Source organism: Apteryx rowi, unplaced genomic scaffold (genome assembly GCF_003343035.1).
Source record: "Apteryx rowi isolate R43461 unplaced genomic scaffold, aptRow1 scaffold_51, whole genome shotgun sequence".
In the NCBI taxonomy this organism is placed as follows: Eukaryota; Metazoa; Chordata; class Aves; order Apterygiformes; family Apterygidae; genus Apteryx; species Apteryx rowi.
In genome coordinates this window covers 565,949-582,171 of record NW_020450772.1, presented here as the reverse complement: position 1 = coordinate 582,171, position 16,223 = coordinate 565,949, and the positions used below count along the sequence as shown (strand labels likewise).

At 48.3% G+C, this 16,223-nt stretch overlaps 1 pseudogene; it reads right to left on the bottom strand.

The window, feature by feature from the left end:
* LOC112972888 overlaps positions 1-3,265 on the bottom strand; it is a 47,403-nt pseudogene extending 44,138 nt beyond the window's left edge.
* Positions 3,266-16,223: the final 12,958 nt, after the last annotated feature.

Genomic DNA, 16,223 nt, shown 5'->3' with positions numbered 1-16,223 from the left:
GGCCTCTTCCCCCTACCCCTCCAGGCATTTTAGAAGTGATGCTGGCAGGTACAGCAGTGTATCTGGAGCTGTTAGTTAATGTTGACATCTCTCAGTACTCCTGTATTTAAACTTTCCATGGTCTTAAAAGATTATTACCTACACAAAGTCCAGCTTGCTACCCTGTATAATTTTTTCARTGAGAGAGGCTACAGCAAACATCTAAACTGCAACAGCAGATGCCAGTTTTGTATCTTTAGGAAGGGTGTAACTGATGTTCCCCTTGGGAACATCTCCGAAAGTGAAGGTCTGCAATCTGCCTGCGATGCCAGGTTGATTGCTGAGTTGTTCTGGTCCCTTCCAAAGGACACAGTGGTGACTGTTAGCAAAGTTCTTCACCATTAGCAGTGCTAGCTGGGGCAGAGTTGCACKGATTTGTGTCACTGTCTGTAGTTTTAACACAGGCGAGGAGAGAATTTTGACACTGAGAAGCTTGGAAATACAAGATACTGCAAAACTTACTTAGCTCAAAGGGGCTTTGTACTAAACCTCCCTTTCTTTAGCTTAGGAAACACTGAAGAAGCATGAAGATGGCATACGGGTATGTCTGCATACCTGTTGTCCCCCCAGCCCCTCGCATGTGCCACCGTGGCCCAAGTTTCCCTCTGTGTGCAGAGCTTGCAGACAAGGACGGGGCCGGGTACAAGGAAAGGCGCCGGCTGGCGGTGCGTCCCGCTTACTGCCTTCTCCGCTTTGCAAGCGTGTTCGCCTCGCCTGCAGCTGCACCGGCTCCCCAATTCCCCCTGTAGAGGAGCTCTGCCCTCCCCTCCCTACGCGCCTGYGTACTCACGGCTCCGCAAGCTTGCGGTGTCTGTACCAGCATCCCCAATTGCCGTGCTACCGCCCAGCAGTGCCGCGTCCTGCCTCCTTCGGAGGGTCGTGCCTGAAGGGTCTTGTGCCCATGCAAGCAAAACCAGCTGGAAGCTTTTAGGCAAAGGTGTGCCTAAAATGGGTACAACAAATAGCTTTGGAAGAAGCTTTGAAGATTAAATAGCTTCTATGTTGTTCAGCTACATCTCAGAAGCAGCTTGTCTGATTTACTTAATACTGTTTTGAAACACAGCCTGATAGTTAAAGAATACACACAAATGCAGGTTCTGCCAAATTCAGGTATGAGGTGTTTCTTTAAGAATAAATATGTATTGGAGGGGTTGGTGAGAAGGGAGAAATCCGTTATACTGGAAAACTAGTAGTTTGTGCTGCGAGCTTGTAAAGGTCCTAAATTTATTTTAGGAGACCAAGTTTTGCTCCCTTGATGAGCACTTCTACTTCTGAGTGCAGGAATAAGAGTCGTGTATCTTAGGCACTGACACTCGCCAGGTAACAGCTGTATTCAGCAAGCAGAAACCTGTTCCTCTTGGTCGGTGAAAGGCAAMTCTTAGCCTGAATTTCCTTTTTGCTAATCCGCATGAGAGTCCCTGAGGGCCTGCCTGGTCTCTGGGCGCACAGGAGCCAGTCTCGCTCTCAAATATTCACTTTGCACTAGTCGTCTTTAGCCAGATATTCTCTCTATACCGTCTGCTGACGGCTGCTATACACACGCAAAACTGCCTCAGCTCAGAGACTCRCCAGAGCGCAAGGCGCGGGAGCCGCCTGAGCAGGGTTTCATACCGCGAGTCCCTGTGCGCTGCGTTTCCCACCACGTAGTTTCCAGTTACTCTTGCTCTGAAGCTCGGAAAAGTTTCTCGATTCTTTCAGTAGCAATAGGGGTGCCTTCGTGACCACRGAAGGCAGGGGGCTGGCAACTGTTTGGGGGGGAAAAAGCAGTTTGTAGCATCCCCCGGGTTTTGCTTTTTGCTCCGTTGGCGTGGCTGGCGTGGGCTGGGGCTTTGGGGCTGTGGTGCTGGCGGGGGGTGTCCCCACGGGTGCCGGGGAAGGGGCCCTGCTGGTGCCCCCAAAGCCTGGGAGGGCTTTTTCTGAGGGGCTCTGGGGCAAAGCTCTGCCCGGGAAAGCAGCCAATAAAGTTTTGGGCKTTCAGCACCGCTTGCTTGCGTGGTCTGCGGGGAAGGCGGCCGACGCGAGCGCTGGAGCCCTTCAGTAGCTGCGCGTTTGGCGGAGGGAGGAGCGGGCGTGCGGGGCGACCCTCCGTGGCCGAGGGGGCCGGGCAGCGTCCCGCTGCGGGGGCCGTTTGGGCCGAGCCCCCTCCCCGCGGGCGGCGCTGCTTTCTGCAGCTCTGCGCCCGGGCGGTGCAGCGCTCGGGCCCTGCGGCCGGCGGAGGAGCCCGTCCCCCCGCGCCGTCGGCGTGGGCRGGGGTTGCCCGACGCGGGGACGAGCTCTGCCCGGCCAGGAGCCCCGGCCCCTTCCTCGCCCCCTGCTTCCTCCCTTGCCTGCGGCCCCGTCCTTTGCCCCGGCTCGCGGTCGGGACAGGCGGCGCTGTCCCCGCCGACCCGGGGTGCAAAGCTAGGGCGCGTGGCGCAGGTCTCAGTCGCGGGACCACAAAGAAATGGCACGCGTTGGCGTTCTGGACAGCCTCTTTGGCCTGGGCTCTTTGCGGCGTGCAGAGCTCTGCGGCAGCGGCTGGAAACGTGTGCTTTGCCACCAGAACGAGGCTCCGGATTTAACTCTGCCTGGAGCGTTATGAGCTCTAAGCAACATACCAGGTGAGGCTGGGAAAGTTTAAAAAACATAAACGAAGAAGTACCTTTGGCACGCTCRAGGCCTTTCTGCCCGCCCCGCTCACTCGCACGTGCGCCGTGCTGTGCCGTGCCGTGCCATGCCGTCTGTGCTCCCGCATGCACCCGCGCACGCGCGCTCTCGTGGCTTTTGGCCCTACCGAAGAGGGCGTTGGCGAAGCCGTGCCAGACGCAGCCGACGAGCCAGCGGGCGCCGATGGCAAAGCCGAAGGGGGTGCCCAGGGCGCACGCCGTCTGGCCGCTCGGGGGGATGTTCCTCAGCAGCAGGCTGACGGGCGAGCGCAGCGCCTTGCTGCGGCAGAAGAGGACCAGGACCAGGAGGCTGTTGAGGAAGCCCAGGCTGCCGATGGCCCCGGGTGGACGGCGGTCGCCAGGTGGCCRGCGGGACCTAGGCTCTGATCGGGGCCAGGCCGGGGGTCGCCCCCGCAGCGGGCGCCCTGGGGGTGACGCTGGGCACGGTCGCTGCCTCGGGGTGCACCGCTCCCGCTGCCCGGCTTGGCATCGCGGCCGCATGGAGACGAGCTTCTGCGCAACCCCGGCTGCGCGTGCAGGGCGATAAAGCCTCCGCTGTGCGTATGCGTGAAATAACGCATAGGGCGAGCGCTTTCCACTTAAGCAAAGCGAGCGCTGCGGAGGCAATCGCGGGAGGGATTTGTTTCGCCGACGCTCCACCCTGTGGCCGTTCGGAGCTGGCTCCTCCGAGGTGCCCAGCGCGGAGCAGACCCCCGGTCGGGACGTGGGTCGGGACGGCGGCCGGGCCCAAAGGAGGGACACGGTCGCCGGGCTTCCCTGGGCACGCACGCACGGCTCCTCGCGTGAGCTCCTGCCCGCCGCGGGTCCTGCTCCCCAGCGAGGTGCCACCAACCCACGAATCGGGCAGAAATCTGAATGAAAACTCTGCGGGGTTTAGGCACCAACAAAGCTACGCGCCCGGCTGTGAAATGGAAAACGCACCCGACTATAGCGCTGACCGTATAAAGTATTTCTCAGCTTTGAAAAAATAACGTTTGAGAGAAGCGGAGTAAAGTTGTGAAGAGCGCTGGTTGCTCAAGRAGTTGTTGGCACTAAGCAGAAAGGGTAAAGCTTAAACTGCCTAATGGACACAGAATAAATCTTTTYTTATCCATTAAAATCTCTTAAAATCTACAGGGCCCCTCCAAACGACTAGCTGGGTCCTCTCCATAGTCCATCCCTCAGAAAGGAGAGTGTAGACTCGTGTGCTAATGTGCTATCCTGGAGGARTATAACTTTATTTTACCTATAAGGGGGTATTCTCTGTGTTTCCAAAAGAAAAAGTAGTTGTCTAATTTCCTGCAGCTCAGTGTCTAGGAATAGTTGGTAATGAAAAGGAGGATCTGAAARGTGATTATTTATTTCTCTTTTTTTTCCTCTTTACTGGACTTTGTTTATGGTGGGGAGGAAACAGTTCAGTATCTCTGTGCTTGTAATGATTTTTAAAGTTGTTTTTAAAAAATGCAAAATTCTGAACTTTGGGAAAGCCTTCTGCCTTTTGACTTCCCTCTGGGGTGCTAATGGTTTATTGGCTGAAAGATGAACATGGGTCAAGCATGTCATCTTCTGTTCAGCGTTTTTGAAGAATATGAGTGTAAGGAGGTGGGTATCAGTAGCAGTTAGCTGAGCTTCCTAAGAATATGTATTCTTTATCTAAATAAGTTTATATAAGAGTTTCATCCTCAGCTGTAACTGAAAAAAGAAATCTCTTCTTATCCTGCTTACACACATTTGTAAAACYCTAGCTGTTACATCAAACAGAAGAGGGCAAAGTAGGCAAAGCTAAGTCTTGATTAGGAAAAGATAATATTGTCTATAATATTTGCCTCTGTTCACTAAGGACCCAGCCTCGCAAAGGCTTATGCTTGGGAACAGCTGTGCTAAAGGAAATAGGGCGATACAATCCTGCAAACTTACTTCAGATAACAATTCAACAATGATCACTGTTTGTTTGTTTGTTTGGGGGTTTTTGGCCTATAGGAAATAAGTTTCTGTCTATTTTCATAAGTGATGTCTGATTCATTCCAGTATTTGCGTATGGCTATCTGCGTAGATAAGGCGAAGTGCTCATGGCTGGTTTCTCACACACGGCAGTCTGTAGGCAAAGAGCTTTGTAAGCAAAAACGAAATGAGATAGGGAGCGTTCACACRTAGCCTGATCGTTGGATGCTCAAGAGCATTAGAAAATGTGCATGAACAGCTTGGAAACTGTAATATAATTATAAATATATACGAATGTAAGTAAAATTCAGCACTAATGTGTTTCCTAAAAAGTAATAGAACTTTGCTTAGAGACGAAAAGAGACTGCATCCTCCAGTGACAATAAAGCTAATAAGATTCTTCCCCTAGTCTGAAGAGTTTCTGACCATCCAGTAAAAATATATAAAATAATCATTTTAATAATGCAAAACTGCTTTGAACTGATCACTTCATTTGAAGTGCTTTGAAAAAAATTTTATGTGTGAATACTGTGGAGTAGGAGTTTTCACTACTTTCTAAAACAAAACCCAACACTTTCCTGAAGAGAATATGTTTGATGTGAAATTATATTCTGAAAGTAGATCTATTAAAAACATATATTGAGATTTTGCATTTATTTCTTGGTAATTCCTATCCATTTTTCAAAGGAAAAACTATTTTAACCAGCAGCYGTGCAAATTCACCTGATTTTCCAGATGATCAAATAAATGAATATGCTGCTGAGTAGCATCTTTCATACAAATTAGGTGCCAAGTCCCTTTGCTGTGTTAAACAATAAGTGAACAAGAAAGCAAGTGAATGGGAGATTTAGGAAAGGCAGGAAGATAGAAAAAGAGATCGAGAAATTACGAGAGATCACCCAAAGGGGTAGAAGAGAGAGAAGAGGGGAGAGTAGAGTTTTCTCAAAGCAAATCCAGACTGCTAGTAGAAGTCCCAGTTTGGCTGCTTTGGGTTAGTTCCTTGCCCAAGAGGAGGAGGAATTTGGGTCTGGGGCAATATTTCTTTTCTACTTGGATATTCCTACTGCCAGGTGCAAAACAGTTCAGCCCTAGTCTGCAGTAGGAGAACCACTAGCCGATCTGAGAGATATCAAATCATTTACACCTGGCAAAGAGGAATTAAGGTGCTTGCAACAAAATGSGAGCATTTTGCACTTTGCAGAGACGGAAACCTGCGCTGAGTGTGTAGTACCTGGAGGACCACATGGTTGAGCATCCTTGGTAGCTCTCATTTTGGGGCACAGTCTGTGCCCCTGGCTATTTGGTTTTCCTGGCAGGTACAAGAAGGGATATACTTGTGTAGGCATCTGCATGGGTACAGCTGCTTTCCATGGCAGAATGCATGGCAGAAGCTCGCGGGTGCTGAAATGCTCGATACATGGTCTTGTGAAGGGGACACAATTCTGCCCTTAGCAATTTGACTCTGGCGTGCACTGTGTATTTAGGTGCCTTTTTGAAAACCCACAAGCACCTCTTCACTATGGAAAAGAGGGCTTTATTCTTTAAATCACTTTGGATACAAGTTTCAGAACATCCAGGGGGACTAAGGTTCCTAAATTCTGTTCTCGTCATTGTCTTAGTCTTAATAGCACAATTTAGAAATCTATTAGTTATGCCTCTTGGGATTCTACGTCTTATTGATTTTAAGTGGGATGAAAATAGCAAGGTGCTGAAGCTGCTTTGAAGAGCAGGACTTGGGTGTCTAAGTCAGAGAAAAGCATTAACAATGTTAAATGTTTTTATCTCAATGACAGCTCTTTGGGGATATTTCAGAAAGGGCAAATTCTACTAAAAAAAAGTGCAATAAGAACAGTCAAGAGGGAAATGCCATTTGTTCTGAAAAACAGCTTCTGCATCTCGCTTAACAGAGGAGTTTCACCTCTCAAGGCAAGAAGGATGGGCTGCAGGTTGAAAAAGCTGGTTGCATTAACTTTTACAGTGGTACGTTCAGTAAAACACAGGGATTTCTCAGCGCTGGGGCAGCAGCAGCTCTTCAGAAGACCATGCAGGAATAACGTCCCTATGGGGCCATCCACAGGGGCACAAAGAGGTCCCAGGCCACCAAGGGCGGGATGGCGTGGGGCGGCATGGCTCCTCCAAGGCTGCGTGGGGCGAGGCAGGGGCCTGCCCAATATTTCAATTTTCTGGCCTTTCCCAGTTTTAAGTTGCTTTGCTAAAATTGTCTGTAGCAGGCTCATTTCTTGACAGCGGTGTTTAACCCCATCCTGTACCTACAGCAGGCTTCTCCTGGGCTCTGACCAAAGCATGGGTCCTTCTAAAAAACAACTTGCAGAGCAGGAATAAAAGGTGACAACCCAGCACATGTGTGCATGGAGGGCAATGCAGCATTGAAAACAGCCTGACTTACTGGTGCTTGCCTTCATATCCCCGCTCCAGGGTGACCAGCAGCGTGCTTCTGCCCTGATAATGCATATTTACGTTGCAGAAGGCTTTTGAGCTGAGCTGCTGCAAATTTGATATTGTGATGTTTGCCAGTTTCCCTGATTGTGAAGATTAAATGGTTTTGTGGCAGGTTACTTGGGAACTAACCCACAATGCTTCTGTGTCACCAGTTTGGGCCAGCGCCCTGTGGGCTGTGGGAAACCCCTTCCCATGCAATGACCCCGCTGCCTTTGACCAGATGCCACCTTTCATTCCTGCCCTATGAAGGGCTTTGCTGGCCGGGAGCACTGGGGACAGCCAGGAGCAGGGCGCAGGCTGGGCTGGCTCTGCCTGGGGCCCATCCAGCCACTGCAAGGGGAAGGCGCAAACCTTCTTGCATGTATGGTGTTTGAGGTACATCATCTACGGTAAATCGGGGGTAAATTTAGGACACATTTTCAGGTTAGTTCAGGAAGAAGTTCATTTGATTTCACTTTAGTTCTCTTTTCCTTTTTATTAAAAAGATCTATTTTTAGGCTGTGGTGACGCATCGGTGGCAGGACTGGAGATGGATTTGTTCCTCCTGAACGAGGAACATGAGGGTGTCTGCATGGTTCCTCACACTGACTGAAGGTACAGCTGTGTTCAGYTGAACAGGGGCGAATCAGCTATTTCCTCATAGTATCTTATACTGCGGCGTTTACGGGAATATCGGGGGGTCTCTGACGGGCGTTGTGATGGTTAGAGGAATCCCCTCCACAGAGTGTCCGTTTTCGGCTGGTGGGGCTGGCGCTGGCTGCTTTGGGCAGAATACCCGTGCTTTGGCTTTGCTTCACTTTCCTGGAGCTGAGGAGGTTGGAGAGTGGCACGGACACATCCAGACGGGGGAAAGGAAGGCTATGGTCATGGCACTTTGGGGTTGTTAGGTAGTCTTCACTTTCCCCCGACTTCACTCGTTGCCTTCCTGGTTCATTTACCTATATTTTAAGAGTGGCCACAAGATGGCACAGGGCCTTTCCTAGTCTGATCAAAATGTGATCACAGGACAAATGGATTTTTTAGGTAGCCTGAATCCAGGCTGTGCTGAGGCTGCCCAGAAATAAAGTACAGGYATGTGGCACTCAGGAGACTTGAGCTTCAAGATGTTTGTGGGTCGTGGCAGCTTAGGTACAGAGTAAAYCTTGCACCAGCATCTCGCCTGTGCCTGTGCAGACCGGCCCCGTTTCGAAGGCTCGAGGGCGATGCGGGCAGTGGGGCAGGTCTGCGCGCAGCATCTGCTGCAGCAAGGCTCTTTGGAGGAGTGGAAATGGTTTCCGGGTCACTGTCTCATTTTGAGGGGTTTTGTCCCACTGAGGGTTATAAATATGGATGTTTCTTCATGACGTTGAGAGATGCTTACTTGTATTTATTTTAGCAAACTGGCTCATGCAGATGTCTTAATCAGCGTACGCTTGGATACTGGGCACCATATGCTGATTTTAAGACACGTGATTTCCCTGTGGCAGTGTTCGTGTCTAATCAGACAGATTAAGGAAGCACAAGACATTTCATCTCTTGGGAAAAAAAGTAACGGAGTTTTGAGGGGCCTCAGAAAAGGGATGTGATTTTGGCACTGACTCAAGGGTAGCATTCCGCAGACTGAAGCAGGAAGTTCACATTTTTGTCGATGAATGCGCAGCTGAATGCACTGCTTCTGAAAATGAGGCATTAACAGCTTCATTTTGTGCAGGCATCATGTATAAGGGTGTTGGGTTGTTGTCACCACAGGCAACTGTGTTGTCATGCCGCTATGTTGAATATTGAATATCAAAGTCCAACTAGTATCTGCAGATGCATTTCCTACACAAAGATTGTGATACAGTGTCTGGAAAGGGGCAGGAAAGGGATTCAGCGAGTTCCTACCGCATTTCACCACGGCACAGTTTATACTTCCCGCTAGTGTTCACTCTTCCAGGCTGAAATAACTCCTGGATGCAGCAGCCGTTGGGCCAGGTATTAACTGGGGAAGCTCCGATACCTGTTCTTGGTGGTACTTTTTATTCCAGTGTCATCTTCACTTTCCCTTCCACTGCTCACGGCTTTCAGAGCCTAAGGCGAAGAGAGACAGTTTTAATCCCAGTAATTCCCAAGGGCACCAAACACAGGAACATTGTGGCAATTATCTTTTCTCTCTTGTTAATAATAAGAGAGGTAATAATCCCCCTATAGCACTAATTACAGCCAATGAAAATATGGTAATGAAAATCAACTCTGATTGCCAATGTTTGGAGAGTCACAGTTTACAAAAAAAAGAGACTTATGTGAATAGCGATTATTATTTTGTACATGGCCCTCTCTTGTCCCATCGATTGTGATCTCAGAAAATCTCACTGTAATTAATCATAGAAGATTAAATGCTGCAGGGAAAGGAATGGGAAATTATGCAAAAGCAAAACTGGTTGGTTTTGACTTTAAATAAACCTGGGCTATCTATCTCAAAGAGCACATTGCCTAGTCTGCTTCCTACCTAATAAATCTGTCTGATTGGACATTGGACTCATTTGCATGAGAAATGTGCAGATAGTGAAGAACAGAACAGTCTCCTCAGACCGGTGGAGATCTCCTCCCGAATGATAATGACTGTGAAGGACCCAGGTGTGTTCTTCAGATAGTCAAGAAGCAAAAGATGCAATAGGTGCCTAAAAAGTCTCTCAGAATTCCCTAGGAATCTGCATGCAGATTCTTGACAGCATTTGGGTGCTCATCTTTACAGCTGAAAACCAGACCTGTGGCAATTGATCCTCTAGCTTTCCTGCTGCTATTGGAAATTAATGTAATTTCCCCAAAGGTTTATCAGTCTGACTGTTTTCTGGGTGTCTCCATGGCATTGCTTAGCTGGGTGCAGTGTGGATTTGCAGATTGCACCCCAGTTCTTTGGGACAAATGTTGGGAACAATGGGGAAGGCAGAGGGGCTCTCCCTGTTCCTCCTTACTTGGGAAATGTTGGTGAGGTTCAACCAAGCGGGTGGAAGTTGGGCTGAGGTATCTCCTAGAAGATTATCGCTGCTGTGTGTGCTGCGGTCAGTAATAATAGCACCAGCCAGTATTTCACTTGCTGAGAACTGCATGTGGTTGGCTACCAGTGATGTGTCATGATGAACTCCTCTTACCATGAATTTGCCCAGTCCTGGATGCCAGGACTCTGCAATTCCAAATACTGTGCCCAAATCCAGCATTTCCTGCCCTCCGTCCTTTGAGTATGGTCACAGATGGTAATGAATACATGTTTTTGCTGGTTGATCAGCCCCTCTAAGTTCGTCCAAAAGCCACTCCCTCTAATCGCTTGTAGTTAAGCATTTGTTATGTGTATGAATGATCTCTGAAGGATATTATCTGTCCTTTTGTAATAGCAGTCCCTGATGATATCTCATCTGTATTCCCTGAAAGAAAGAACGTCAGCTAATGAGTTTCCTAATGATTGTGTGAAAAATTCCTGTGTGAATAATTGCTGCTATGTGCTATAAATGAGCAGACTTTGCACTAGCTTTCCTGGTTGGTCCTTATTATTCTCATTTTGAATTTTGGATTTGGATTTTTTGTTTAGATAGATCTTCTTAAGAACCTTTTTTTTATTCTTTATAGATCACTATCTACTTTTAAGGCTGTTAGCCCCAGAATGTCTTAATGGGACTTGGTATGTTTGAACAGCAGTTAGGCCTGCAATGGGTTAGTGTCATCTCTTTATTTTGGTATAGATTGTGGTAAATATTAGCGATTGCTATTAGGGAGCACTCTTCAGTGACAGCTCTACTAGACTTTTGGTGGGATTTTAGTTAGGTGCTGAGTGCCTAGAATGACCCGTTCTCTGTAAGCGCCAGAATGCTTCCCATGGGATCCCCTCCAGTTGTTGGATCAACTATCGGCCTTCTCCAAATGTGTTTTGCTGATCCTCTCAAGAGAACTTTGTCCCCAACCTGGTGGCTACTGTGAGTGTAGGAGCTTTGGTCTAGTCACCTTTTTGCAGCCAGTAATGAATAGTTATTGAATTAGAGTGATTTTCACTAAAACACAAGCAGCAGTAGCCATAAATAGTAATGACATCTTTAGGAACCATATTAACTAGCAGCCAATTCCCCCCAAGTTATCCAGAATGGTTTGCAGTGTAACTGAAAACATTTATAGACAGCGGAGATGTAATTAGGCTCTCAGGACACGCTTTGCTTGCAGTAGTGCTGTTCTAGGATGCTGCTGTGGTGGATGCTACTACCACGTGTGTCTGTGGAGAGGTTTCAGTACTGGCAGATGAAGATGTGGGAGGGCAGGARCAAGCATCTGTTCCTGCCCTGAAGGTCCCCAGCTAACCATGTCTTGCACCAAGCCCTGTCGCAGCCATCCTATTGCCCCAGGAGCATATGTGCATGCATGTACACACACACACACATGCAGAGGTTGTCTAGTTTGCAGTTTATCTAGTGAGCACAGAGCTATCATCTTTATGGAGCCAGCAGAACCTATAGATAACACGCTGTGGAGGGGCAAGGATTTGGGAAGGGCATGTGCAAGGGAGACTGGAAATTAAAACTGATATCAATCAAACTGGAAGGTGTTAATTTAACACTGAGGGTATTTAGACACCAAAAAGACTAAGAAAAGGCAAAATAAATTGTTCATTGCTTGAGATCTTTAAGCCAGTATCATCTGTCTGAAAGAGAACCTAGTACAGTAACAAAATGTTCCCCATGCAGAAACCTTGATGTGAAATCAGTGAAGTGCTTTGACTAACTGAACTCACCTTTTCCTGTGATCTTTGGCCCAAGTAGATGGGTTCACATCAGGGGGAGCCTTTCCCTGCACTGCTCAAAGGCCAGAGCAGAGCCCTTGAGGCACAAGAGATCCCTAAGATGCACTGTTGCAAAAATTGTATCCTGCAAAATTTGTCAGTGATGCATAGATTTCACGAATGTTAGTCTCAAATGTACAAAGCGTTAAATCCTGCTTTCTCCCAGATTCTCTTGTTTTGGTTTTTATATGCCTGTCTTTTTACGCAGTAGTAGAAAAGTCATGCTCCGAAAAGAAAAATTCAGATCTGCCACCAGCCTTCATGCCATGAGGTCCCCAGAGAGACCCCCCCTTTCTGTCCTCTCCCACATTGCTCCAGTAGGACTCCACGTAACAAAGTATTTGCTTGCCTTTGAGTCACAAATCTGGTCTTCACAATGGCAGTTGCATCTGTTTCAGGATGCAGAAGGCATCAATACTTCCTCGTTGGAGGGATGAGAGTCACCACCTTAATTAGCTTGCTAAATTGGATTCACAGGCAGCCCCACTGGGGTAGTAGCAGAGCAGCACAGCATCAGGCAGTGCCAGAAGATTATTGTCATTTAAGGTAGTTTATTGCATTAGTTGCTCTATGACAGGTCACTGAATAGAGCATCAAAGAACAGGGTAGATAATAGGCTGCAGAAAAACAAAGAAAAAGCTTAATGGATTTTTCTTCTCCCTTTCTTTGAAAGCCTATTAAGGCTTCTCTAAGTGTGCTAAAAGCCAAAGAAGCCTGTGCACTCAGAATATTACAGACCTTTACAGAAATCATTTTATTTGGAACTGGGAAAGTGCAAAMAGGGAGTGTCTCCCTCTTGGCTGTTTGATGCTGACACTTACACACGAAGCCACCCAGCTCCCTAGTCTGCGGGCATCCTCAGTGTCGAATGTCCAGACCCTTTTTTACTGGGTCCCTGCAGGGTGTTGCTATGCGCTCTAGGAAGCAGTGACTGTGGATGGGACTGGCTCAAAAACTCCCACCGGAGAGGTAGGCAGGGCTGTCTCTGTCTGCTTACAGAGGATGCACACATGCCAGGGACACTGCCCTAAGTGAAGCTTCAGGGGTGTAGGTGGCCAAGRTGCAGGGCTTGTTAGGGCAGTTTAACTGCACACAGCAGGACCCCAAAATAATTCTTGACCTGAGCTTCAAAACTTAGCAGCAGTCACTAGGTTGTAAAAAGTAGTTGTACGAAGTCAACACGGCGCAGGTTAGCAGCTGAGCAATGGTCTGTCCTAGCCACGCATCAATATTATCTGCGTGGTGACACTAATGCCATCGTTAGAGTAAGGCTCGATCGGCTGCTGTCAAGCAGGAGGGGATGCTGCAAGTGCTGGGAARGCAACAGCAGGTTCCCAAAGCATTTACTGAGTGCACGCTGAAGGCGCATGGTTTTCTTTGAGAATGGGATCGGAAACAGTATTCATCGTATCTGCTGCTCGGGGGGAAGCAGAGCTTTCTCTCGCAAGTCTGGAGTGAGGAGAACAAGGGAGATGTGCAGCCCCTTAGAGGAGGCCGTGGTGTGAGAGCAATGCCGGTGGGGAGGAGGGGGCCAGACCAGCCACTGTAATTCGAGGGACGTGAGGGAGAGAATTGCAATTTGTAGCCTCAGGAGTTTTCATTCTCAGCCCCTTCTGGAAACTGGATTAGATSCTTCTTCTCTGAGCAGGTTCCTCAGCCTTCTTCAGCAAGCACCCACCCAGGGCACCCCTCCGCACAAGCTCAGCCGCTTCGCATTGTTCCTTCGGCAAAAAACAGGCAGTGAAAAAAAATTACTCTTCTGAAAAGCAGGGTACAGGCAGAGCTGTGCGAGTCTGAGGAACTCTGTTGCCTGAAGGGGGTGAGAAGGTAGGACGACAGTGGCCTGAGAGGTCAGAAACACCGAAGCAAAGAAAATGGAAAGGAAGGCAGACACTAGAAAATGTGCTGTTTGTTGTTATCAAGTATGAGTTTTATTCCCAAGCTAATCCATATAAAAGCTGAAGAGTCTTCCCTCTAGCTCCTTTCTCTCTATTTTAAAATATCACCAGTGGTTCTATCTTGTTCTCCTTAGACACTTTGCTACGCTTTGCTGCAGGATCGTAGGACCTTGCCCTTGCACAGCTGGCCTCAGTGTCACATTGCGGGTTTTCCAGCAAGGCTTGCTTGGAAAGTGTGCAACTCCTGACCTGATTTCTGTAGGACTGAGTTTCCCGGGGGCTCAGAAATCATCAGGGTATTAGAGATGGCCCGGTAGAGATGAGTCTCTGGAAACACACTAGTGTGACTGCATGTAGCTCCATGTGATTGTATTTCCTGAAATTATGGGGCTAGATATATAGATATTCTCAGGAGTAACACTAGAGCTAGGAAAGGAAATTAGTAAGGACTGGTGATTTGTCTCCCACAGCTCTGTAACTAGTGTGTTGTACCTACAAGCCTAGAAGGCTGTTTTGCCATTGCATTTTCAGCTGATCACAGAGACAGGCAATATGGTTGTTGTTCTCTTTTGCCTGGCATGAAAGGCACCTTGGAGATGTGGCCAAGGTTGTGGCACTAGTTGCAAACATCTGATGTGAGGCTGTTCCCCCTTCGCAAACACTTGCCCTGGGCTTCTGAATGACGTGCTGGATTTCCCACTGCGGCAAAATGGGGAAAGTCTGCGTCATGTTTAGGAAAGACCCTGTGAGTGCTCACTTGCCAGAACTGTGCTCCTCGTTACGGGATTCAAGGGGTGTCAGGATTAGGAGCTCCAATGGGGAACGGTCCTAGGGATCTCCTTAGTCCTCTCTGAGCTCCTCGCCCTCCTTAGTAAGTGGTGCTTGCTCTGAAGATGCGTGTTTCTGTGGTGCTGCCTGGCCTCGGAGCTTTGTCGAACCACGTAGTGGCCTGGTTCGGTGGGAGATCCTGCAGAAGAGGCAGGAGTCAGGAAGGGCTGAGCTGCAAGTTCCCCGTGTGGATCCTGCCACTCTGGGGCTGCGGGGTCAGAAGATACGTATAAGTTTGTCAGAGGCTTTAAGAGCCCAGTCAGCTCTGTAGGACAGGACGTGACATGATGAAACCCTATGCTTAAGGATCCAAGTCTGCTCCTCAGCTCTTCCGGGCTGTCAATCATCTGTCACTCCTCGCAATCTATCTAAGTTGTATAGAAAGTTACTGTATGTCAAGAGAGAGAAATAGGGCTATTTGTTTTCCTAATATTATTGTGCATGGTTTGTATTTATTCCAAATGGTCCCCTGTGCCAATTCTTTGAGGGAAAACACTTCTGAGTAAATAGGAACCGTACACTGAGCTTAGCCTATTGCATTTACAAGGTACAAGTCTATGGACATTGAGGAAGGTTGTGTGTGTTATCATCTATAAGTCTCTGTCAGACAAAGTCCATTTAAGGTCTTATAACTGTAAAATGTCTAGTGGATAATACACTTTACTAGAAATCAGTAATATTGCTGCAAGTACTGCAGGCTAGGAAATATTTGTAAAATGGGCATCATACACATTAAAACTATATATATAGCTCTTCCTCTCCATTTCCTGTTTTGGATTAGGTATTTTTCTTACAGTTAAATGACACAATTTCACACCTTCTCCTGCTGATCTGAGTGCGTCTCTTATCACTTGTAGAAGATGAGCCTCGTTTTCAAGACRTGACATTTGCTGCTCTGATAAATGACCAGCTGAAATAAATAGAAATAAAAGTGTTAATTTCCCCAGGGTCTAGTGTTATTCACCTCTGACATTTATGGTATCAGTGGGAACGTCTACCAGACACACCTTTAAGGGATTGAGCTGGATGTCTTGAATCAAGCAGCACGAATCAGTGTCTGAAACAGATGTCTTGTTGTGCTTTAATCCCCTCTCAGGAGCAGATTAATGCATTAAATCCTTCCCGTCTGTCTCTGCAGTGCACTGTGGATAAAGCTTCCTGCTGGGTAAACGGGAAGCGATGTGAAGCGTATTTAAAGCAAGAGCTCTTAGGAGAACCGTCCGTGCAGCTGGCAGGGTGAAGTGATGTGAAACCGTGCTCGTAGCGAGCATTTCCCTTGCCTCAGCGGGCCGCGAGCAGCTGGCCAAGGCTCCTCGCGGGAGCAGCCGAAGGCCGGCTCTGCCCAGCTTTCCTGGTGCGCACACCGGCAAGGCGTGATTCGGAGAGGCTCTTCTACAGAATTCGCCTCCTAGCTCCGTTTTAGGTCCCCACAGGTCTTGTGGAGAGCCTTGGGTGCCCTCCCGGTGCTACCAGAAAGCCAGGTATCAGGCACTGGACTTGAATTTTAGGAGAACAAGTGTTTGGTGCATACGCCAGCGGCATGTGGCCCTTGCTGGAGGAAGCCATGGATTTCTGGCTGTCAGAGCAGCCCAGGTCTGATGTGAAATCGGATACTGGGTTTCAGTGTTCTGC